Genomic DNA, 23,680 nt, shown 5'->3' on the forward strand with positions numbered 1-23,680 from the left:
CTGTTCCATGACTCTTGCCTATGGCACTCTTTGGCATTCCTTGGCTTATAGGAGGATGTCCCCCATTTCTGCCTTCATCAGCACATGGCATTCCCCGTGTGTATGTTTTGGTCTCCAAATTTTCCCCTTTCATTTTTTAATTTTAATTTTAATTTTTTGAGATGGTCTTGCTCTATTGCCCAGGCTGGAGTGTAGTGGTGCGATCATAGCTCACTGTTGCCTCAAAATCCTGGGCTCAAGTGATCCTTCTGCTTCGGCCTCCTGAGTGGCTGGGACTACAGATGCATGCCACTATGTCTGATCAATGAAAACAACTTTTTTTTGGTAGAGATGAGGTCTCCCTATGTTGCCCAGGCTGGTCTCAAACTTCTGGGCTCAAGTGATCCTCCTGCCTTGGCCTTCCAAAGTGCTGGGATTACAGGTATGAGCCATCACACCAGGCCAATTTCCCTCTTTTATAAGGACACCAGTCATATTGAATTAGGGGCCACCCGAGTGACCTCATTTTAACTTGACAACCTCTGAGAAGACCCTATCTCGAAATAATGTCACATTCTGAGGTACTAGGAGTTAGAACTTCAACATACGAGTTTTTTTAAGGGGGAGGGGAACACAATTCAACCCCTAACACCTGATGAAATGGACAATTCAACCCCTAACACCTGATGAAATGGTTGGTTATTTAATATAAAAAATGTTTACTGGCCGGGCGCAGTGGCTCACGTCTGTAATCCCAGCACTTTGGGAGGCCAAGGCAGGCAGATCACCTGAGGTCAGGAGTTCGAGACCAGCCTGGCCAACATGGTGAAACCCAGTCTCTACTAGAAATACAAAAGTTAGCTTCCTTTTGGCTGGAACCACATCTTCCAGAAATGACAAACACAAAGGGAAAGAGGAGAGGCACCCAATATGTGTTCTCTAGGCCTTTTAGAAAACATGGCATTGTTCCTTTGGCCACGTATATGCGAATCTATAAGAAAGGTGATACTGTAGACATCAAGGGAATGGGTACTGTTCAAAAAGGAATGCCCCACAAGTGTTATCATGGCGAAACTGGAAGAGTCTACAATGTTCCCCAGCATGCTGTTGGCATTGTTGTAAATAAACAAGTGCAAGATTCTTGCCAAGAGAATTAATGTGCATATTGAGCGCATTAAGCACTCCAAAAGCCGACATGGCTTCCTGAAATGTGTGAAGGAAAATGATCAGAAAAAGAAAGAAGCCAAAGAGAAAGTACTTGGGTTCAAATGAAGCACCAGCCTGCTCCATCCAGAGAGGCATACTTTGTGAGAACCAAAGGGAAGGAGCCTGAGCTGCTGGAACCTCTTACCTACGAATTAATGGCATAATAGGTGTTAAAAAAATAAAAGACCTCTGGACTGTTAAAAAAAAAAAAAAATTAGCCAGGCATGGCGGCACGCGCCTGTAGTCTCAGCTACTCAGAAGGCTGAGACAGGAGAATCACTTGAACCCAGGAGGTGGAGGCTGCCAGTGAGCTGAGGTTGCTCCACTGCACTCCAGCCTGGGCGACAGAGCTAGACTCCATCTCAAAAAAAAAAAAACAAAAACGTTTACTAAGTTATTTTCTTTCATGGCAATTTAACCTGATTTTTCACTTGTGTAATGCCTGCCTCCTCCACCAGACCTTAACCTTCATGAGGTCAGGACCAGGTCTACAGCACAATGCACAGAGTTCCTAAATAAATGTTGAACAAATTAATGAATGATTCAAATGGACACTCTTAATCAGAAGCATCAGTCCTCATCGTGTAGATTGGCAGTATCTTGCTGAAAGTCCTCTGAGTAGTGAGGAGGATGAGGAGGTTACACAGGACTACCATTTCTGACACTCAAATGTCTCCAGTATGTCACTGGATATTTCACTGCTTCAGTGGCTTTTCTGTGTAACTCAACCTATTTCTGGAGTACAGTTGATTTTTATAATAGTCTAACCAAAATGAACTGGGAAGGTTAGACATCTGCACAATTAATAATAATAATAATAATAATAATAGAATTGCATGCCTTTCAAAGTGAAGTATAATTTTTTTGTGGGCCAAGCATGGTGGCTCACACTTGTAATCCCAGCACTTTGGGAGGCTGAGGTGAGTGGATTGCTTGGGCCCAGGAGTTTGAGAACAACCTTTGCAACACAGTGAGACCTAGTCTCTGCAAATAATAAGGAAATTAGCTGGGCATGGTGGCACATACCTGTGGTCTCAGCTACTCAGGAGGCTGAGGTGGGAGGATTGCTTGAGCCCGGGTGGTTGAGGCTGCCATGAGCTGTGAGTAAGCCACTGCACTCCAGCCTGAATACAGAGCAAGACCCTGTCTCAAAAAAATTTTTTGGGGGTGCATTTTCTGTTTTGTTGTTACTTTCTATGGAGCATGAATAATTGTACAGTCCCATATTGAATATGTGTTGGAAACACAGGCAGCCATTTGGAAGATTTTGTTTGTTTGAGATGGAGTTTTGTTCTTGTTGCCCAGGCTGGAGTGCAGTGACGCGATCTCGGCTCACCGAAACCTCCGCCTCCCGGGTTCAAGTGATTCTCCTGCCTCAGCCTCCTGAGTAGCAGGGATTACAGGCATGCGCCACCACGCCCTGCTAATTTTGTATTTTTAGTAGAGACAGGGTTTCTCCATGTTGGTCAGGCTGGTCTCAAACAGAAGTTTTCTTTTTAATCACACTTTTAAAATATTTACTTATTTATAGAGATGGAGTCTCACTATGTTGCCCAGGCTGATCTCGAAATCCCAGTCTCAAGAGATCCTCCCATCTTGTCCTCCCAAAGCACTGGGATTGCAGGCATGAGCCACCACGCCCAGTCTAGTTTTGCTTGTTTATTTATTTATTTTTTAATTTTTGAGTGTATTTATTTTCTTTTGCTGCTATAACATATTACCAGAAACTTAGTGGCTTAAAATAACATATATTTCTTATCTGTTCTGTAGGTCCAAAGTCAGATACAGTCTCATTGGGTTAAAATCATGGCATAGGCAAGGCTGTGTTCCCTCCTAGGAGCTTTGGAGGACAACCTGTTTCCCTACCTTTCCCAGTTGGTAGAGGCCGCTGTCCATATTCCTAGCCTCTTCCCATTTTCAAAGCCAGTAATGCCTTGTCCTCACAATGCTCACTCTGGTCTTCTTCCATAGCCACCTCTCCCTGTGACTCTTCTTCTGCCTCCCTCTTGTACTTTTCATTTTTGTGACTATGTTGGGTGCACTCTGATAATCCTGGATACTCTCCTTATGCTGATTAACAATCTTAATGCCATCTGCAGCCTTAATTTCTCTTTGTCAAGTAACCTAACATATTCACAGGTTCTGGGGATTAGGGTGTGGATATCTTTTGGGGGAGATGAAATTATTCTGTCCAGGCCGGGCGCAGTGGCTCACACCTGTAATCCCAGCACTTGGGAGGCTGAGGCGGGTGGATCACCTGAGGTCAGGAGTTCAAGACCAGCCCGGCCAACATGGTGAAACTCTGTCTCTACTAAAACTACAAAAATTAGCTGGGTGTGGTGGCCTCCACTTTTAGTCCCAGCTACTCGGGAGGCTGAGGCAGGAGAACTGCTTGAACCTGGAAGGCGGAGGTTGCAGTGAGCTGAGATTATGCCACTGCACTCCAGCCTTGGCAACAAGAGTGAAACTCCATCTGAAATTTAAAAAAAAATTATTCTGCCGGGCGCGGTAGTTCGTGCCTGTAATCCCAGCACTTTGGGAGGCTGAGGCGGGCGGATCACCTGAGGTTGGAAGTTCCTGACCAACAGTGAGAAACCCCGTCTCCACTAAAAATAGAAACTTAGCCGGGTGTGGTGGCGCATGCCTGTAATTCTAACTACTGGGGGAGGCTGAGGCAGGAGAATCGCTTGAACCCGGGAGGCGGAAGTTGCGGTGAGCCGAGATCCAGTCATTGCCTGGGCAAAAAGAGTGACATTCCGTCTCAAAAAAAAAAAAAAAAAAAAAAAATTCTGTCCACCAGGTGGAATAATGTAATATTTAATAATAAGAACAGTCGCAAGGTGTAGAGAGTTACTGTATATCCATCACCCAGCTTTCCTTAATGTTAACATTTTATATAACCATAGCACATTTGTCAAAACTAGGCAATCAGCATTGGTACAATACTTTTAACTAAACTCTGAACTTCATTCAAGTTTCATCAGGCTTTCCACTATTGCCTTTTTCAATTCCAGGATGCAGTCCAGGATATCCTATTGGATTTAGTGGAAGGATTTCATAGCTTTTCTATTGCTGCTCCTGCACTAACTAGACGCTGAAGTTGCTGTCGAGTCAATCAAAGTTATCATAATACTTTTTTTTTTTTTTGAGATGGAGTCTCACTCTGTTGCCCAGGCTGGAGTGCAGTGGGGCAATCTTGGCTCACTGCAACCTCTGCCTTCCAGGTTCAAGCAATTCTCCTGCCTCAACCCCCTGAGTAGTTGGGACTGCAGGCCTGCACCACCACGCCCGGCTAATTTTTTTTTTTTTGTATTTTTAGTACAGATGGGGTTTCACCATGTTGGCCAGGCTGGTCTTGAACTCCAGAACTCAGGTGATCTGCCCACCTCGGCCTCCCAAAGTGCTGGGATCACAGGCGTAAGCCACCACACCCAGCCATCATTCTTCTGCAGGCAGTTTTGAAAGTTGGTGTCCAAGGATAATAATTTGCACATTACATGTACAAAAAAGTTGCATAAGGATTGCTACTCTAACTCATGCTTCCTATGTAGTAAAAAATATTCCTAATCTTATCCTCTGATTTATGACATTTGCCTAGCAACATTATAACATCTGTCTAGGAACACAGGCAAGACTGTTTATTTCAAGTCATCCAAAAATGACCAAAGGGAGAGGATGTAAAATTTCACTAATAGGATCCCCTTAAAATAAAATATTTTGCTTCTTGGTCTATAAAGCCATTTCTGAGGAGATGCTCATAACTGTTGCTGAGTCAGTCTGGGGAAAGTAGACTGTGTGCCAGGCAATATTAAAAACTATTTTGAGTTTGGTTTTTATGCCTGAGTCTCTTTTTTCATTTTTTATTTTTTTGAGACAAGAGTCTGGCTCTGTCGCCCAGGCTGGAGTGCAGGGGCACGATCTCGGCTCATGGCAAACTCCACCACCTGGGTTCAAGTGATTCTCCTGCATCAGCCTCCTGAGTAATTGGGGCTACAGGCGCATGCCACCACACCTGGCTAATTTTTGTATTTTGGCTGGTCTCAAACTCCTGACCTTAGGTGATCTGCCTGCTTCGGCCTCCCAAAGTGTTGGGATCACAGGCATGAGTCACCACGCCCAGCCCTGAGTCACTTTTTGCAGTAATTAAAAAAAAAAAAATTGTACATGTACTTCATATTCCTTGTAGAAAAATTAGAAAACATAAGGAAAAACTAATTTTAAGCACACATGATCTTATTACCCAAAGTTGCAATATTGTTAATATTATTTGTCTTTTTTTTACCAGCACATATGCATAGGTATTATAAATATTATGGTAAACATTATGTTATATGTTATGTTAATACATCACTTAATATATTAATATAAATATTATATATTATAAATATTATATTTTAAGCGGCAAAAACCACAATTAGTTTTGCACCAACCTAATAGAATTCACTTATGAAAATTTGATACTATATATGTTTCCACTCAATGTATCATGAAAATGTTTTCAAATAAATATGCATTTATAGCATTCTTTACAATGGCTGCATAGTAGTGTCATGGCTTTTTAGTTAGGTAGTTTTGTTTTTTTGTTTTTTTTTTTTTTTTGAGAAGACAGTGTCTCGTTCTGTTGCCCAGGCTAGAGTGCAATGGCGAGATCATGGCTCACTGCAGCCTCAAACTTCCCGGCTCAAGCGATTTTCCCACGTCAGCCTCCTGAGTAGCTGGGACCGAGGGTGTGCCCACCACTCCCAGCTAATTTTTGTATTTTTTGTAGAGACAGTGTATCACTATGTTGCTCAGGCTGGTCCTTCCGAACTCCTGGACTCAGGTGATCCTCCCACCTCAGCCTCCCAAAGTGTTGGCATTATAGGCATGAGCCACAGAGCCCAGTCTACTTTGGGTTTTAATATGTTTTCCTGTCATAATTCTGCAAGCTCAGTGAATTTACTGGCAGTCTATGCTAGAAAAGAATATCTAGTATTTGTATAGTACTTTATAGAGTATACTGGCACATATTGACTATATAATGGGAATAACAGTGCTATCTGTTCCATAGGGTCATTTTGGGAAATGGCAAATAGAAAACATGGCATGGCATGGCAAATAGAAAACAATCCATAATGTGAATTGTTATTACTACAGTAATGTCAACATTCCTGTAAGGGCAGAATCATCATCACATATATATTTTAAATAAGGAAACTGGCTGGGAGAGGTGAAGTAATTGATCTAAGACATCAGTGTGGAAACCTCAGCTCATTTGACTTCAAATTCCATAGTTTTGGCACTGCCTCATATTGCTAGTCTTTTCTGTGGGACCTGTCCTTTCCCACAACATTGCAGGCAGGGCTAGCCCTGCCAGCTGCCTCCATCAAAAGTTATTTTCCTATTTCTCAACTCTCCAGAATCCCACACGAAATTGCTTGACTTTGGGATGGTTATTCAGCTGCAATTAACAGGGGCCTTAATAAAGTTAAGCCGCCAGAACAAGCGGTGTAGCGTGAGAGGGGGCTCTAGCACCTGGCAGGTGAGGTTTTTGCACTTCTCTCTCTCTCTTTTTTTTTTTTTTTCTTGTTTGATAAGAGTCGAGCTCTGTCGCAAGGCTGGAGTGCAGTGGCGCGATCTCGACTCACTGCAACCTCTGCCTCTAGGGTTCAAACGATTCTCCTGCCTAGCCAGCTAATTTTTGTATTTTTAGTAGAGACGGGGTTTCATCATGTTGGCCGGGATGGTCTCGATCTCTTGACCTCAAGATCCGTCCACCTCGGCCTCCCAAAGTGCAGGGATTACAGGCGTGAGCCACCGCGCCCGGCCTTTTTTGTGCTTCTCGATTTCGCCACGTGGCCTTGGTAGCCCAGGAGGCTCTAGGAGGGCGGAGGCACGAGTAACACCCAAAGGACTACAGTTTCCAGAAGCCCGCGCGCGCCCCGTGCCACGTGACCGCCTGGCTGGCGCGCGCGCCTCGGGGTTCGGTCCCCAGCCGCGTTCTCGGTCGCTTCCCTCTTCCCTCGCGGCCTCCCGGCCTCCGCACCGACGCGGCCCGGGCTGGAGCCGAGCCGGGGCCGAACTGCAGGCCGAGCCGGAGCCGGATCCTTACCCGCAGAGACGTGGAAACATGGAGGCCTGAGCCGGCGTGCGCCACCTGAGGCTGCGGCGGCGACGGCGACTTCTCCTGACCCCTCTGCCACCCGCCCGTCAGTCCGTGGGTCCGTGGAGCTGGAGCGTATCCCCCCGCCGGCTGAGACAGGTGGGCTGTGGCGCCGCCCCCGTCAGCGCGGCCCGGCCTGAAAGCCGGACTGCTCCTGGCCTCCTGTCAGAGCGGGTCAGAGGCTACCCTCCCCTCCCCGGCCAGCGCCCGGAGGCGAGGGGCAGCGTGGCGGCGGCCAAGGGACCCTCCCTTCCCTGCCCGCGGGCGCCTGGGCCACCCCGGGGGGCTGTGGTGACAGCGGACGGACCTCTGTCCGAGTTTGCTGTTGGGAGTTGGGGGGATACCGAAGGCCAAGTCGGTGCTTCCGGAGATGGGGCGGTGTTGGTCTGACAAATGGGCGTGTGATGGGCAGGGTGAGCAATAGTTGTGAGTTTTTCTTTCTTGTTTTTACATTCATAGTTTATTGAGATATAATTAACATGTCAGAAAATTAACCCTTTAAAAGTACAACTCAGTGGCTTTTAGTATATTCAGAGTTGAGCAGCCATCACCACCATTAAATCCAGAGCATTTTTATCACCCCCAACAAAGAAGCTCGTACCCATTAGTAGTCTCTCCTCCTCCCTCTCTCCCCTACACTATTGATCTACTTTCAGTTTCCGTGGATTTGCCTGAGCAATTGTGTTTTGACTGAAAAGTGAAAGGGTGGGTGTTTGTGAACTGGGGGCAGTAGTGGGGTTTGAGGGTATTGGTGTGGTAAAGCTGATTGGATAAAGCTGTTCTCTGCTGAACAGGGGCAGAGAAGTGATGGGATGATTGTAATTGGCCAGCAAAGCGGGTACCCAGGATAGACTGATTAGGGGGCACAGATGGAGTGAGATCGTTGAAAGAGGAGAGGGGAAGTTGGAGAGAGGAGTGTGTAGAGCAAGGGCGATGTACTGAAGGATGAAAACTTGGAGGGTGGAGGCGGTGGAGAGGAATGTACCGTCCACCAGAGGAACTCAGGTGCTTAGGCTGATGAGTTGAGGGCTCAAGAGAAGAATGAGGTGGCAGGGAAGAGAATCTATAGGAATGGGTGAATGGTTGCTGCAGAGGATGAAATTTATGAATATATGGATTTCTGGAGTGATTATCCTGCTTTGAAGTTTTATTTTAGATAATCCTCTCAGCAATTCAGAGATAGACCGGACGAGTATGAATATTCCCATTCTGTAAATGAAGAACTAGTCTTTAGAGGTTAGGTGTCTGGCTTAAGCTCATAAACTGAGTACACAGGGCAAAATGAGTTGGAATAATTGATGAAACAATCAGTCACAAGTGGATTAAATGGCAGAGAACTGAGTTGGGGCAATGTTAATAGGAAGGAGATTCAGCTATTAAGAAGTCTGTGTTGTTACGACATATAGTTCAAGGAGTTTTTATGTTTTTGCACTTTTTAACCATAGAAAAGTTCACACAGTGAAATAATAAAGGGTCCTCCCATGTACCCATTACCCAGTTTCAACAATTAACTCATGCCAATTTAGTTTCATCTGTGTACCTATCTATTCCTATCCCTACTCACAGTTACTTTAAAGCAAATCATAGGCATTCAATTTCATCTGTAAATATTTCAATATATATCTGTAGAAGATTGAATTGCTTTTTTTTGTTGTTGGTGGGAGGCAGAATCTCGCTCTGTTGTTTAGGCTGGAGTACAGTGGCGTGATCCCGGCTCACTGCAACCTCTGCCTCCTGGGTTCAAGCAATTCTCCTGCCTCAGCCTCCTGAGTAGCTGGGATTACAGGCACGTGCTACAATGTCTGGCTAATTTTTTGTATTTTTAGTAGAGACAGGGGTCTCATCATGTTGTCCAGGCTGGTCATGAACTCCTGAGTTCAGGCATTCTGCCCATCCCAAAGTGCTGGGATTACAGGGCTTAGCCACAGCACCTGGCCTGCTCTCTCTTTTTAATAGGCCCACAATGCCATTATCACACATAAAAATTAATAGTAAGCTTTTAATATCTAGAAAGATTTACTGTACTTTAAAAAAAGTGTGGTAATCCATTTGATACAAGGAGGATAAACAGTGCAAATGCTTTTATGTTTGACTCTGAAAAATGTGGCATAATTATCTCCTGATTTTTCTATTAGATCCTGCCATCCTGATTGTTCCATTTTTTTTATTAATATAGCTTATTTTTCTACAAAAAGTTTGAAGAATTGTCACTTTGGCTGGCTTTTTAATGAGTGGAGGGCAGGAGAGAAATAGAAGTGAAATCTGTTACAACATGTACAAATGGCTCTTTCTTATATTGCTCCAAATATTTGGGCAATTTGGTTATGCTTTTCTTTTCTAGATAATTTCACATATTGTTAGAAGTTGTTTAATGTTATTTATCAGTTTTCTATGATTGCTGTAACATAACATGTTACCACAAATTTAGTGGCTTAAAACAATGCATTTATTATTATAGTTCTGTAGGTTAGAAGTCAAAATGGGTCTCACTGACTGTCAACAAGGCTGTGTTCTTTTCTGGAGGTTTCTAAGGGGATATCTATGCCTCTTCCAGCTTCTAGAGGCTGCCACTTTCCTTGGCTTGTGGCGCACTTCCTCTATCTTCAAAGCCACCAGTGTTGCATCTCTCTGATCATACTTCCATCCGCAAGTCTCTGACCACACGTGGGAAAAGTTCTCTGCTTTTAAGGACCCATGTAATTAGATCAGGCCCACTTGGCTAATTCAGGATAATCCCCCTTGAGGTTCTTAATTTAATCACGCTTGCAAAGTCCCTTTTCCCAGCAACATAGTCACGGCTTCCATGGTTAGTATGTGGACATCTTTGGAGGCTGTTATTCTGCCTACCACAATGTGTTTTGGAATATTTTGCTGAGACTTAAGAAAGTAGGTGATTTCTTTTGCTGCTGTACATGCAATGAGAGGGCTGTCTTTCACTTAGGATTGTAGATAATGGGAATGGTTAGATCTAGAGAAGGCTGTTTCCTTTTAGTGAAATATGGGAAATACCTGTGACACTTGTAGTATAGGCTTTGGTAAAATGAGACCTTTAAAAATGATTAAGTATAAAAGCAAATACAGCTCCATGTAAAGTTTTCCTATATTTCGTTTTGGTCTCTTTTTCATATTCATGTCTTAAAAACATAGTATATGTGTGTGATCAGAGGGCTAACCTGATACTTGACACAGGACACACTGGGGGCAATGATGGTTCCCATGCCCAGGGTGAGAAGGCAGAGACTCTCTGTCCTAGTGGGAGATAAAGGCACCCCCATTTCAGCAGCAAAAGAAGACTCCTAATGAAAGTGAGAGAACATCTTCAGGCAGAATGAACTCCTGTGAGATCTGGACTTGAAGCAGCCCCTTGTCAAGTTCTTCTGTGACTCAGTTGGGCATGGTAGAGTGCTGTGGGCCTAACAGAGCAGAGTGGTAAGACGGCCATTGCTGCTTTTCCTTTCTCCGGACAGAGAGAAGACTAATCTTAGAGATGGAAAGGATTTCTGGAAGTCCTCCAGTTTGGGATCCTGTTTCCTGGTGTGTTTCACTTTCCTACTTAGCTGTCAAAGTTTTGACTGTCTCTAGGTGTGAAGATTCTGGCTTTCTGGTGGTGGTGCATCATGTATCAGGAAATGTGATGGGACTTATTAAATATCTGCTCTTGCCCTTAAGCATTTTTTTTTCTAGTAAAGTTTTTAGCAGAGCTTAATGCTTTGAACTTTGCTTGTAAACAGTTTGTAAGTTATCCTCACATTACTTAATTCTAGACAAAATGAACTAGTGGGGCTGGGAACAACTTTACATATCGGTCTTATTTAGTAAAAGTTTTTGTTTTTTTCATTTATTTAAAGAAGTTTGATTAGTGATTTTTGATATCTTCTCTGATTTTTATCACATTCTTTAAAAATGCAGAAAACGAAAGTGGCTGAAACTTTCCAATAAGGACATTGGAATAATTATTTTTAAAAAGCTTATCTTTTCTTTTATTGCTCAGTCTTTTGGGCATTTAAAACCTTTTGTCCATCATATGATCGATGATAAATTGTTAGGTTGAGTCAGTCACTGAATCTTGACAATTCTTCCTTCAAAATATGTCATGCAACCCTCCACCCAGAATACTTTGAAAGCCCTACCTGTATCAGTTAGGATTAGGTTTGGCTACGAATAACAGAGACCTGAAAAATAATAGCTTAAACATGTGACTAGTTTGTTTCTTTTGTAAAAGAAGTCCAGAGGTGGACAATTAAAGGCTGGTTTGGCAGCTCTGCTGTCATCAGGAATCCAGCCTCCTTGCAGTTTCTTACACTGTTAACCCTGAAGTATGGCCCTTGACTTCTGGGTCCAAGATGGTTGCTGGAGTTCGAGCTAAAATTTCCATGTTGCAAATAGCAGGATGGAGGAAGGGATAAAGAAGTGACTGTCCACTCTTAGAGACTTAAATGTATTTTAGTTGAACAGGAATATGCCTAGTCAAAAAATTGGAGTTCTATTCCTAAAAGGAAGGGAGGACTGGAGATTGGGTAGGGAATTAGCATTTTTTGCTATTCTTTTTTCTATTTTTTTTTGGAGACACTCTGACCCTGTTGCCCAGGCTGGAGTGCAATGGTGGGATCTTGGCTCACTGCAACCTCTGCCTCCCAGGTTCAAGTGATTCTCCTGCCTCAGCCTCCTGAATAGCTGGGATTACAGGCATGCGCCACCATGCCTGGCTAATTTTTGTATTGTTTTTATTAGAGTTGAGGTTTCACCATTTTGCCCAGACTGGTCTCGAACTTCTGACCTCAGGTGATCCACCCACCTCAGCCTCCCAAAATACCGGGATTATAGACAGGAGCCACTGCGCCTGGCTTCTGCTCTTCTTTATAATTAGTTTCTCTGTCTGGACCCAGACTAACCTACATACTTTTTGAAACTCTAGGTTTGAATCCTAGTTCTGTCATTTATTTGCTTTGGCACGTTACTCAACTTTTTTGAGCTTCAGTTTTCTCATCTGTAAAATGGGACTAATATATACTTTATATGTTTGTTAGAGAATTAAATGAAAATACCTCTATGTATCTAGCAATATATACACTATAACTATTAGTTGTTTTTCATTCTCTTCCTTTAGGTTTCTCGACTTGGATATCTGAATGAATGGTGTAAAAAGATGAGAATTGGAGATGGACAAGGGGAAGGATATATATTAAGTTCAGTATTGAGCATGTGGAGTTTGAGGTGCCCGTGGGACACCAGATGGCAATAGATGTTAGGCACTTAAACAGGCCTGGCACTCAAAAGACAGTTCTGACTAGACATAGATATTTTGTATTGTCAGTGTATAGGGGTAGAGTTTATTAGTCTGGAAGTCTTAGGGAGGATGTATGCAATTGTACAGTTACTATGTGCAGAGTAAGAAAGCATGCCCTTTAGTGAGTCTTTGTGTAAAGCGTCAAGCCTCAGCTTACTTTCTGGCCTCTTCTTTATTTATTATTTTTATTATTTATTTATTTTTTTTGTGGGTTAAGGAGTGGAAAGTTTAATAGAAGAAAGGAGAGAGGAGAGCAGCTCCTTGAGAAAGAGAGAGAGAGAGACCTCCGAAAAAGAGGGGAGGCCATGGACCACAGCAGATTTTATATGGAGAAGGTGGTGTCTGATTTACATAGGGCTCACAGATTGGTTCGATCATGTATGTCGTCTATAGAGTGTGTGGGGAAGGCTGGTTGCCTCTACCTAATCGTATGCAATGGGCTTGCCAGTTGATTGGCGCCATCCTATCTGCTCCTTACAGTACATGTGGCTGGCAGAGAAGAGAAGGTGGAGCCGCCATTTTGAAAATGTCTAGTTCTTAGTTCCTGCAGGCATTCTCCTGTGCAAGCTCTCAGCTACAGGCTGCTCTTTGTTAGAAAATGATTTGGGGCTGCTTTTTATTAAAACGAAAAGTCTTACTGAGGACTCCCATGCCTTTGCTATCTGCCTGAGTAATTCATTGTTAACTTCTGTATCATCATTCCCTGCTCTGGAGTGGCAACCCTAACTGCTGTTAAGTAATTCCTTGTTAACTCCTGTGTCATCATTCCCCACTCTGGAGTGACCCTAACTGCTGTTAAGTAAGTCCTTGTTAACTCCTGTATCATCATTCCCCGCTCTGGAGTGGCAACCCTAACTGGTGTTAGTGGGTGTTGGGTGATGACTCTTTGTGGCTACTTCCTGCTGAAAAGGGGCGTCATGTGGGGGAACAGCAGCTAGGGCTCCTCCTGGGGTCAATCTAAGGGTCCTTGGAAGAAAGGCATGTCCCTGTGTGGTTCTGTCTGCAGCACCGTTTGGAGTTTGATTCTGTGGCTATTTTGATGGGTTGTAACACTGGTTTGCCTCCACCAGATGTTGCTGAAACGTTAATATAAAAGTAACATTCCGGCCGGACTCGGTGGCTCAAGCCTGTAATCCCAGCACTTTGGGAGGCCGAGACAGGCGGATCACGAGGTCAGGAAATCGAGACCATCCTGGCTAACACGGTGAAACCCCGTCTCTACTAAAAAATACAAAAAACTAGCCAGGCGACGTGGCAGGCGCCTGTAGTCCCAGCTACTCCGGAGGCAGAGGCAGGAGAATGGCATAAACCCGGGAGGCGGAGCTTGCAGTGAGCTGAGATCCGGCCACTGCACTACAGCCTGGGCGACATAGCAAGACTCCGTCTCAAAATAAATAAATAAATAAATAAATAAATAAATAAAATAAATAAAATAAAAGTAACGTTCCTTTTAGGATAAGTGGCATTGGATTTGGGTGGCTGGAGTAATTTTAGTGTTAACCTTGGCTAGATCTTTCCTGCAGTTATCAATCCCTTCATGACTTCCACAGAAAATCTCTTTCCTTTATAACCTTCTTTGCATAGCCAGGGTGTGACATATTACCAAACCCAATAAGAAGTTCTAGCAAACTCGGTGATGGTAAAACTTTCATACTTCCTTTTTGTTGGTAATTATCCCTGCTATAAGGATAATAATTAAGCAAAATACTACAACAATGGAAGCTCTCTGTCCAGTATTTCAGTTAGAAGGTGCTACCATGTATAACCCTATTGCAAACAATAGAGTGAATATAGCAGTTCCCACAAGTATGGTGTAATAGATACTTTCCATCTAAAATTTTACTTGCCAAAGTATCCAGATTTTTATGTTACCCATCCCTTTTTGTTTCTTCTAAGCTTCAGGAGATCGCCACTGGATTCACAGGAATAAGCAGGGTTACTCTAAAATGTAGGCACACAGCTTAAAAACAGTTAGTGTGACTACAATTTAATGACAAAGGTATGATAAGCTTTGGAGCCTATTTTCTCTCTCTAGTCCTCATTTTTGGTAAAAACAAATTATGATAGGACCGTGTTGTTTGTAGAATAAACTTTAGTCTTATATTTGGCCGGGTTATTTGCATAAAGTTCAGCAAGAGTAATTATTTCTACATAGTCCTTTTGGATTGGCTTTGATAGAACTCTGTTCCACAAGAAATCTCAGATAAGACTTCTTAAAGCTGAGCCCAGCCATGGGTTTGTATCCTCAAATACCTGTGAGTTGGCTGATCCTTTTCTCTTAAGGTCCCAAGATAAACTTGGAACTCCTGGACCTGTTAGAAAGTGACATTCTTCACAGACCAAAGGTTAGGAACCCTGTGCGGGGACTGTGTAGACAAGGTATGAGGCCAGTTCTTCCCATGGAACTTTTTCAGCTCTGCAAGTGGAGATTGACTCCTTAAAGGGAAGCATACACTTCCAGTCAAAGCCTTGATAAAATAACAAGTTTTTCCAGTTGTGTTCTGTTGAAAAAGAAAAATGGATTCTTATTTCACTGATGCAAACAACTATATTGCCATAAGTTAAGAGTTCTCACAGATTAGAGGAACCAAGCAGAGAGAAACAAACATGCTCCAAGTTTTGTTCACAGGAGTATACCTTACTGTATTATTAAAGACTGTAAATAGTTCAAAATAAGTTTCCTTGACCCTGAAAAGCAAACCAAGGGTCAGCAATATTCCAAGCAAAAGTCAAAAATATTGCTTTAGCTTTCTGAGTGCAGTCCATTTAGTCAACTCTTGTTTCGCTTGATATTTGTCAACATTTCAGTTCTTAAAGAGTCCTGTACATTCTTTCTCTCTTCCAATGTTACAATCTTCAAAGCTGTTAAAAACCTGCATTTGAGAACACTGGTTAAAAGTCCTTAATATAGCTTGATTATAAACTGTCTTTTGAGAAGGAACAAAGCAAGACAACAATTGTCTGTGAATGACAAAATTTCCAGGTTATAATTAAAAACATGACTGAAAAGTTTAGTTAACTTAGACATTAGAATTTTAGAGAAATCCCATACAATTTTGGAACATATATTAGTATTCACCAAAATATAACTTAAAGAAGATTGGACATCATTTTGGCAATTCTCATGTGACTGAACACGTCAGATAATCCTGTTTACCTCTTTGGATGTTTCAGGGACCCTCTGAACAATCCAGAAAGCCAGGCATCAGGAAAGACAATTTTGAAACTTGAAGCTTGATTTTGGGATGCCTGTTAAATGTTAGAGGTTTAAAACACTTGATGTTATGAAATAGAATTCCAAATTGCCATTCTTTATTTTGCCAAAATGATGACACAAAAGGCAAAAATCTTTCATTAGCCTTTACTATTACATGAAAATCCTGTTTAAAGCCAAAATTTACCCTTGTATTAGTTTATTAAAGTTGTAAACAACCTTTTGATAAAACCTCATAGGAAACTCCATCTAATGTTAACCAATGACCATGGAGTGAGGTCTTTACAAACCCTTTACAACCCCTTTTGCTAAAGGGCAGATTAGTGTCTTAAGAGAGCCTTACTGTGCTTTTCTTTCAATGCTCAATTTAGGAAAGGACCATATAATACCTTTTTGAATTTAGTTAATGTTTACACATTTTTGTAAGATTAATTTTTGTCTTTCTATAACTTGTTAAACCTCTAGCTCTGTCTTATTAAATTTAAGATAATTCCTTAACCCTGGGCAAAATTTATATTTCCATGCTTTCTTATAATCTTTTATTAAAAAACACATTTCACTGTTTTTATAAGCCTTGCAGATAAAACCGCTTAGAGATCTCAAATACATGTTGCATTGTTAACTCTCAGCAACTTTTACTTTTGGTGAAAAACCTGGTTAGTAAGTGATTTTAATTATGTACCAGCTGTGGAGTCTAGGACCCAGACGAAGTTCGGCTTATGGGGTCCTGGGCCTGCATCCTAACCTGAAGTACCCTTTCTTTTGACAGAACCATGCAGAAAGACACACAAGCACACCAAATTGGCTACAGCATAAGACCAACCTCACAAATTCTTTTTTATTAATTAAAACTTTACAGAGAATAAACAGTGATCCTTATTATCCTTTTTACCGGTTTGCACAGGAAGAGATAAGCCAAATTGTTATTGGCTTATGTTATATTGTTGACTGGTTAAAAAAAACTTTTATCCTTTTGCCAGCATGTTGGGCTTCTGGGTTCCCTTCCTATTAGCTCAATTCTAAGTCAAGCATTTTAAGGTTTGGGGAAATTAATTTTTCCTACTTTGGAGGAACATTATGAAAGAAGAGATAGGAACCATTGTACACTGTGAAAGAAGGAAAAACACCGTAGAAAAGTCTGGGTATTCCAGTTAGGGTTGTCAAGAGGTACTGCCTCTCTTCTCATTGGGAATTGTGTTTCCCTTATTTCTTTGCCTTCCCTATTTTCCCTTTTCATTTTAGGCCTACTATAGGAAACATTGCTCACCTTTGAATTTCTCTGCTGCCTGCTTTTCAGCTGTAGTTAGGGTTTGGCTTAGAAGCAACGTAACATCTCTTCATGAGAGGTCAAACACCTGAGTTAAATTTTGGAAAGCTTCTATATACCTAGCAGGGTCTTTAGAAAATTGGCCTAAGTCTCCTTTATTTGCCTAAGGTGTTGCAAAGAGAAGGGAACTTGAACGCTAGGGACATCACCTCCATTGGGCATTTCCTGTAGAGGTAAGAGTGAAAGTGGGGAGTGGGAAATTTTGGAGATGGTGGAGGTGGAAGGGCTGGTGATATGGTTGGAGGTGGCCCTGAATAAGGGGGACTTGGAGGGCTGGGATACCCAATAACTGCCTCAGATGATTTCCCCAGAAGTTGCTTCTCTAATTTTGGGGAATTATTATCTTTGGGCCTGCTCAATGTGATTGCTAAAAGGGCTGGGTTGATTCTGTAACGCTTACAAAAGTCTAGTAAAAAGGCCATGCATGCCCTTGTGCAAAAGAAAATGAGCCGCTTTTTCTTTAAAGTTTCAGGGTCAAAGGAGTCCTTGTGCTTCAGAATGCACTCCAGGGGAGTGCAGGATGAAGATGGTACCCACTTAGAGAAGTGAGAAAAAGGTGGCCCTTTAGTCTCCTTCCTTTGGGTGTAACCCATGGTGGAGAGGAAGACAGTGGGGGCATACCCCCTGCTTTTTTCCCTCTGTGTTTCCTGGGTCCCAGGCACCTTGTTGAACGTGCTGCCCATGGTTGCCAGTGTGACCCCCAGCCATGGAACCAGAGGAACTAAGTCATTGGGTCTAGTCAAGCTCACCCAAGTGGCTCTAGTCCTCTGCCTGTTATTTCCCTTCAACTTCCTAGACTTGTGTGACTTGCCTGGCTTCCTGAAAAATGGATCTCAAGAAAAACTACACAATAGTTGGGCAAGGCCCCTTTAATGGAGGGGGTGTGCTAGATTGAACTCTGTATCCTGCTATTATGGCCTGTGCTGAAGCATTTACCCTTAGAGAATGGTTCCAGTTAACTTCCAAACTTAAAACTCCCTTAATTAAGTACTACTCTAATTGGAGGCAGAATAGGTGCCTTAAAAAAACGTGGGAATCGAATGGCTGTTTTCCTGCTGATGAGACAGTATTGAGACTAAAATTTGGCTTTGGAGGATATTTTACCCCTAGTTGTTGAAGGCAGAAGTTTCCCAATTACAGAAGCAGCATAAAGCCTGGTTTCTAGTAGAGAGGCAGAAAAAGGAAAGAGAATTGGGAGGCTAGGGTGTTTCGGTGAAGGACTGACAATATGCTTCATGGAGAGGATTCCTATTTCACTAGGTGGCACTGTTGACCTTGAAACACCGCGTACTCTCTAGACCAAGCGCAGAGAGAGACCTGGAAAATGCCATGTGCTCTCCAGACCAAGGGCAGAGAAAGAGAGAGAGGTGCACACTGTTGAGGGGTCAGGGAGCCCTGTTCTTAGAAAATCACAAAGATGCTTCCCCTTAAGCTATATCCCCAGTTACTACGGCATTCCCTGATCTTGCCAAACAAGATTACTTCCCTGAGCCGTGAAACTTCCCACACATTTCATACACAGAGAGGATACGAGATAATGACGGTTGCGAACAGCAAAGGAGGAAATTACAATAGGAAAGTTGAAGCTCCTGTTGCCGACACTCCATTGGGGCGGTTGGAGGCTGGGGTCCAGAACCTTTGGATAGCACCAGGGGGTAGCCCCACCCAGAAATCCTCAGTTACCCCGGGACTTCTTCCAGCCCCACATGACAGCTAAGTCCTCGATGAAAGGTCTAAAATGGAAGCCGAGAGCCTTGGAATGAAAGGACAGAGTTGGAGTTCGCTCTTCTACTTACCGTTCTGATGAATGTTGTACTTTGGTATCCCGGACGAAGCCCCCATTATGAAGTGGCTACACTGTCTGGGGTATATACCCTGGGGTTTGTTGTTGCCCACCGAGAAAGAATTGGGACACGGACACGTGGGTGGGTTAAGGAGTGTATACTTTAATAGAAGAAAGGGGAGAGGAGAGCAGCTGCTTGAGAAAGAGAGGCGTTTGAAAAAGGTACTTTCTGGCCTCTTATGCTTCTGCTTTGATTCCTTTTCTGTTCCAGCCGTGTTAAACTTCTTTCAGGTCCTTGAATAGGCCCTACCTGTTATTTCTTAACCATAGGGCTTCACACGTGCCATTCTCTGCTTTGGAAGTTTCTGAACTCTCACATCCACCCAGGCCAACCCTTCTTGTCCTTTAGGTCTTAACTTTTTTTTTTTTTTGAGATGGAGTCTTGCTCTGTCTTGCCCAGGCTGGAGTGCAGTGGTGTGATATCGGCTCACTGCAGCCTCTAACTCCTGGGTTCAAGTGATTCTCCTGTCTCAGCCTCCCAAGTAGCTGGGATTACAGGCGCCTGCCACCACACCCGGCTAATTTTTGTGTTTTTAGTAGAGATGGAGTTTCACCATGTTGGCCAGGCTGGTCTTGAACTCCTGACCTCAGGTGATCCGCCCACTTCAGCCTCCCAAAGTGCTGGCATGAACCACCGCACCCGGCCGGTCTTAACTTTTGTGGTATGACCTCTTGGAAGCTTTCCACAAGTCTTGAATAGTTGCCATCTTAAAATTTCTTGTTGATTTATTTGTATCTCTGTATATAATTCCATTCTTCACAACTTTAACCTTGGCCCTTTGTATACTGCTGGCCACATAGTGGGCAATCAGGAATATTTACTGGCTATTGATAGGCTTCTTGTGCTTATTGTAACCATAATGCAATGTAGCTTATATATTGCTTATTTGGTACTGTTCTTTAGTATTTGCACATTGAATTGTTTATATGAATCATTGATTATGAAATAGTAAAGCTGATTCTCTCCTATTTATTTTGATATTTTTTCTACTTGAAGTAATACTTGTGTATTGTTAGAAAAGGTAAATAATAGTAAAGGCAGGCTATAAAAAATCAGCAATATCCTTACCCATTCCCACTTTTTAGTCTCATTTTCAGAGGCAGTTGCTTTTAAGAACTCTGTCTCTCTCTCTTTTTTTTTTTTTTTTGGTAGAGATGGGGTCTCGCTATGTTGCCCAGGCTGTTCTTGAACTCCTAGCCTCAAATAGTCCTCCTGCCTGGACCTCCCAAAGTGCTGGAATTACAGGCCTGAGCCACTGCACCTGGCCCTAAAAATTCTTTTAAGCTTTTTCTTTTGATACTTACCTCTGGGTTTATAAATCTGCCTAAACTGCTATTTTGTGATTTATCAATTTTAGATAATACATATTAACTTCTTGTTATGGTAGGTGGGGTACTCTTCCACTTCCTTCCCCTATTTCTAAAAGCCCTTCCAGTATAGTTATATAAGAATTCTTGGTTAATTTAGTGTTTAACTTTTATATTGTTATGACTACATAAATATTGTTCACTGCTGGTAAGTACTTTACCATGTTTCCCCTTACTGCCCCCTAGTTTGCTTAGTTTTCCATGGATATATTATTAATTTTTAACAAATACTTTGGCCTGTGGGATTTAGTGCCTAAGAAACTGATGTAAGGTGTTACTCTGGCTACTGCTATTGCAGTTGTTTTGTGTCCCTGTTCCAGAGGTTTCATGTCTTTTTCAGCTTTGTCAGTAAAGTAAAATCTCAGATCCCCACAGTGCCTGACCTGACAGTGTAATATCCCCCATTTTGTTTGTGCTTTCTTTTTGGAACTGTTACTATTAATATATTAAAATCTTCTAAATTATTCTTTAAATTTTCTATTTTTTCTCCTCTTGTTTTTCACTTATTTGTCTTCTTGTTCTTTATTAGGGGAGTTCCCTTGACTTTTATCTTTTTTCCGTTCTAGTGAATTTTTTAATCTTATTTTAAATTTCAGGTGTCCTTTCTTGTTCTTTATTTCATTTTTTATGACATCCTACTCTTACTTCATGAAGCAATATGTGGTTAAAAGAGAATGGTTTCTGTACCTATCCTACCTGGGTTTAAAACCTGGTGTGCCACTTTCTAGCTCTATAATCTTGGGCAAATTACTTAACCTTTCTTTGCTTTAGTTAAATCATGTAGGCTAGGAGTTGGCAGGCGTTTCATGTAGGACCAGATCATAAATATTTCAGGCTTTATGAGCCAAGGGGCAAAATGAAGGATATTTTAAATTATTTAATCATTTCATTATGTAAGTACTTTTTTTTTTTTTTTTTTTTTTTTTTTTGAGACGGAGTCTCGCTCTGTCGCCCAGGCTGGAGTGCAGTGGCCGGATCTCAGCTCACTGCAAGCTCCGCCTCCCGGTTTACGCCATTCTCCGCCTCAGCCTCCCGAGTCGCTGGGACTACAGGCGCCCGCCACCTCGCCGGCTGATTTTTTGTATTTTTTAGTAGAGACGAGTTTCACCATGTTCGCCAGGATGGTCTCGATCTCCTGACCTCGTGATCCGCCCGTCTCGGCCTCCCAAAGTGCTGGGATTACAGGCTTGAGCCACCGCGCCCGGCCGTAAGTACTTATATAACAAGAGAGAAAACATTTCTACAAGTTTTTTTTTTTGAGACGGAGTCTCACTCTGTCGCCGGGGCTGGAGTGCAGTGGCCGGATCTCAGCTCACTGCAAGCTCCGCCTCCCGGGTTCACGCCATTCTCCTGCCTCAGCCTCCCGAGTAGCTGGAACTACAGGCGCCCGCCACCTCGCCCGGCTAGTTTTTTGTATTTTTTAGTAGAGACGGGGTTTCACCGTGTTAGCCAGGATGGTCTCGATCTCCTGACCTCGTGATCCGCCCGTCTCGGCCTCCCAAAGTGCTGGGATTACAGGCTTGAGCCACCGCGCCCGGCCCAAGTTTTTTATTAATAAAACTCAGTGCAATACTAATAATCATCGAGAACAATTTTTGCAATAAAGGTTTGCTAATGAGAAGAATGAGGTTTTTTTTGGAGGAGAGGGGATAACATTTGGCTTAATTGGAGTTTAAAGTTAGTGTTCTCTATCATCAAAATTGATTATAAATGTCCACCTATTAATGCTGATTTGTAATGAGATTTCATGTTTTTCATCTTTGAAAATGTCTTCTTAGATACTGCCAAATACTGCTAATAGCCTGTGAACATATGGTTTTAATAGAGCATATTCATTGCTTGGAAGACATTTACAGAATTCTTTTAGACTCTTTTCTTGATATTTAACATTTAGCAAATCATTACATTGCAGACTAATCACTTCCAATTGAGAATTAGGTAGAAGCTTCTCATTGCACAGTTAAATGGTTTTTGAATTGTGGAGTGTTCGTTTCTACTTGCATTGAGGTATGAAAAAATACTGCTGGAAATGTTTGATTTTGAAAAATATGTCTGCTGCATATTTGTGTGGCAGTAGAGATCTTGCTTCTTATTTTAATTTTTGGCAGTGTAGGAAGTGCATGAAGCATCTTGACATGACTTGTGACTCAGGCAATGTTAGTTGTCCTTGAAATGACTGTCTCAATATAGGTTTTGCATGTAGACCCTGTTGTCCTTCTGATTTTAGGCTGAATTCATTAACAGATGTATCAAGTCTACAGCAACAATAGTGGCTGAGGGTGATTCTTTTCATTCAGAAAAATGTGTCTTGGCCTGGAGCTTGAAACATTTCAGTAAAACTCTGCCATTGTTAAGCCATTATATTGTTTTGTGGCAGGATGCGTCAGGATATTTCGCTTCTATTTCTGACAAAAATGTCATGAGAACAAATGAAATTTACCTTTGGCATTACTGGTTCAATAACACATGATAGATTCAGATGTTTTCTGCAGAGTACCTGCTGATTGAGAATATGATGAATAGCCATAAGCTTTAAACACCTCACATCTCACAAGGCTTGTAAATTTGTCCAGCTAAGCCCTTTTCTGCTTCATACATATTTTTACCACCGTCAGTTGTTACACATCTTAGCAGATTCTACTTCAGGTTGTTCTAAATTAGTATTTTCTTGACTTTTTGGAACATATTCATAGATGTAATTGTTTCATACATACTGTACTTTGAGCCACTGTTTTCATGGAAAGAGTAAGATGTTAAAGATATTTTCTCTGGACACAATTCTTTGACTGCTGTAATCAAACACAATTTAATTAACTCACCGTTGGTAAATCCTTTCCTTGCTTGCTTAGCAAATGAGCCATTTGGAAATTTACTTTGGTTGCAGCCTCATTTCCATTTTTAATTTTTGGCAAGACATTCTGCTCTGAGGAGGTATATCTTGTTTAACATTTGCCCATTTTCCTCTCCATTGCTCTCATGAGTTGGGAGTGAATGCTGTGTGGCAGGGCATATTGGGATATTGTGATGAGTGCTTAGTCTAGTAATGCTTCCTATAGTGTATTTTGCTGGCACAGCTGTGATGCTTCTACATAATAAAGTATTTTGACATCTAACTAGATTTAAAAATTCTACAGTTCACTGTGACTTACAAGTGTGACATCAGAGTACTTCTGTTGTTTTGTCGTGATAGTCACTGGTAAAATAGTATGGCAATACTCATGACACTTGAAATGCTGTTGAGTATAACTGTGTCATTGAGATTTGTGGTGCACTGAGAGTATAAAGAGATGAGGGCACCACAAATGGTCTCTGTA

At 42.2% G+C, this 23,680-nt stretch overlaps 1 protein-coding gene across 3 annotated transcripts in view; it reads left to right on the plus strand.

Annotated features, from left to right (window-relative positions):
* The first annotated feature begins 7,032 nt into the window (after positions 1–7,032).
* The window catches only part of DYM (dymeclin), a 437,123-nt gene continuing 420,475 nt past the window's right edge, over positions 7,033–23,680 (plus strand). For 2 of the 3 annotated variants that reach the window (XM_033177780.1, XM_033177784.1), the window contains exon 1: positions 7,033–7,426. The gene's annotated coding sequence lies outside the window, so the exon portion shown is untranslated. The remainder of the gene's footprint in view (positions 7,427–23,680) is intronic. The other variant, XM_033177783.1, reaches the window with a different exon arrangement.

Source organism: Trachypithecus francoisi, unplaced genomic scaffold (genome assembly GCF_009764315.1).
Source record: "Trachypithecus francoisi isolate TF-2019V2 unplaced genomic scaffold, Tfra_2.0 Lachesis_group19, whole genome shotgun sequence".
NCBI classification, from domain to species: domain Eukaryota; kingdom Metazoa; phylum Chordata; class Mammalia; order Primates; family Cercopithecidae; genus Trachypithecus; species Trachypithecus francoisi.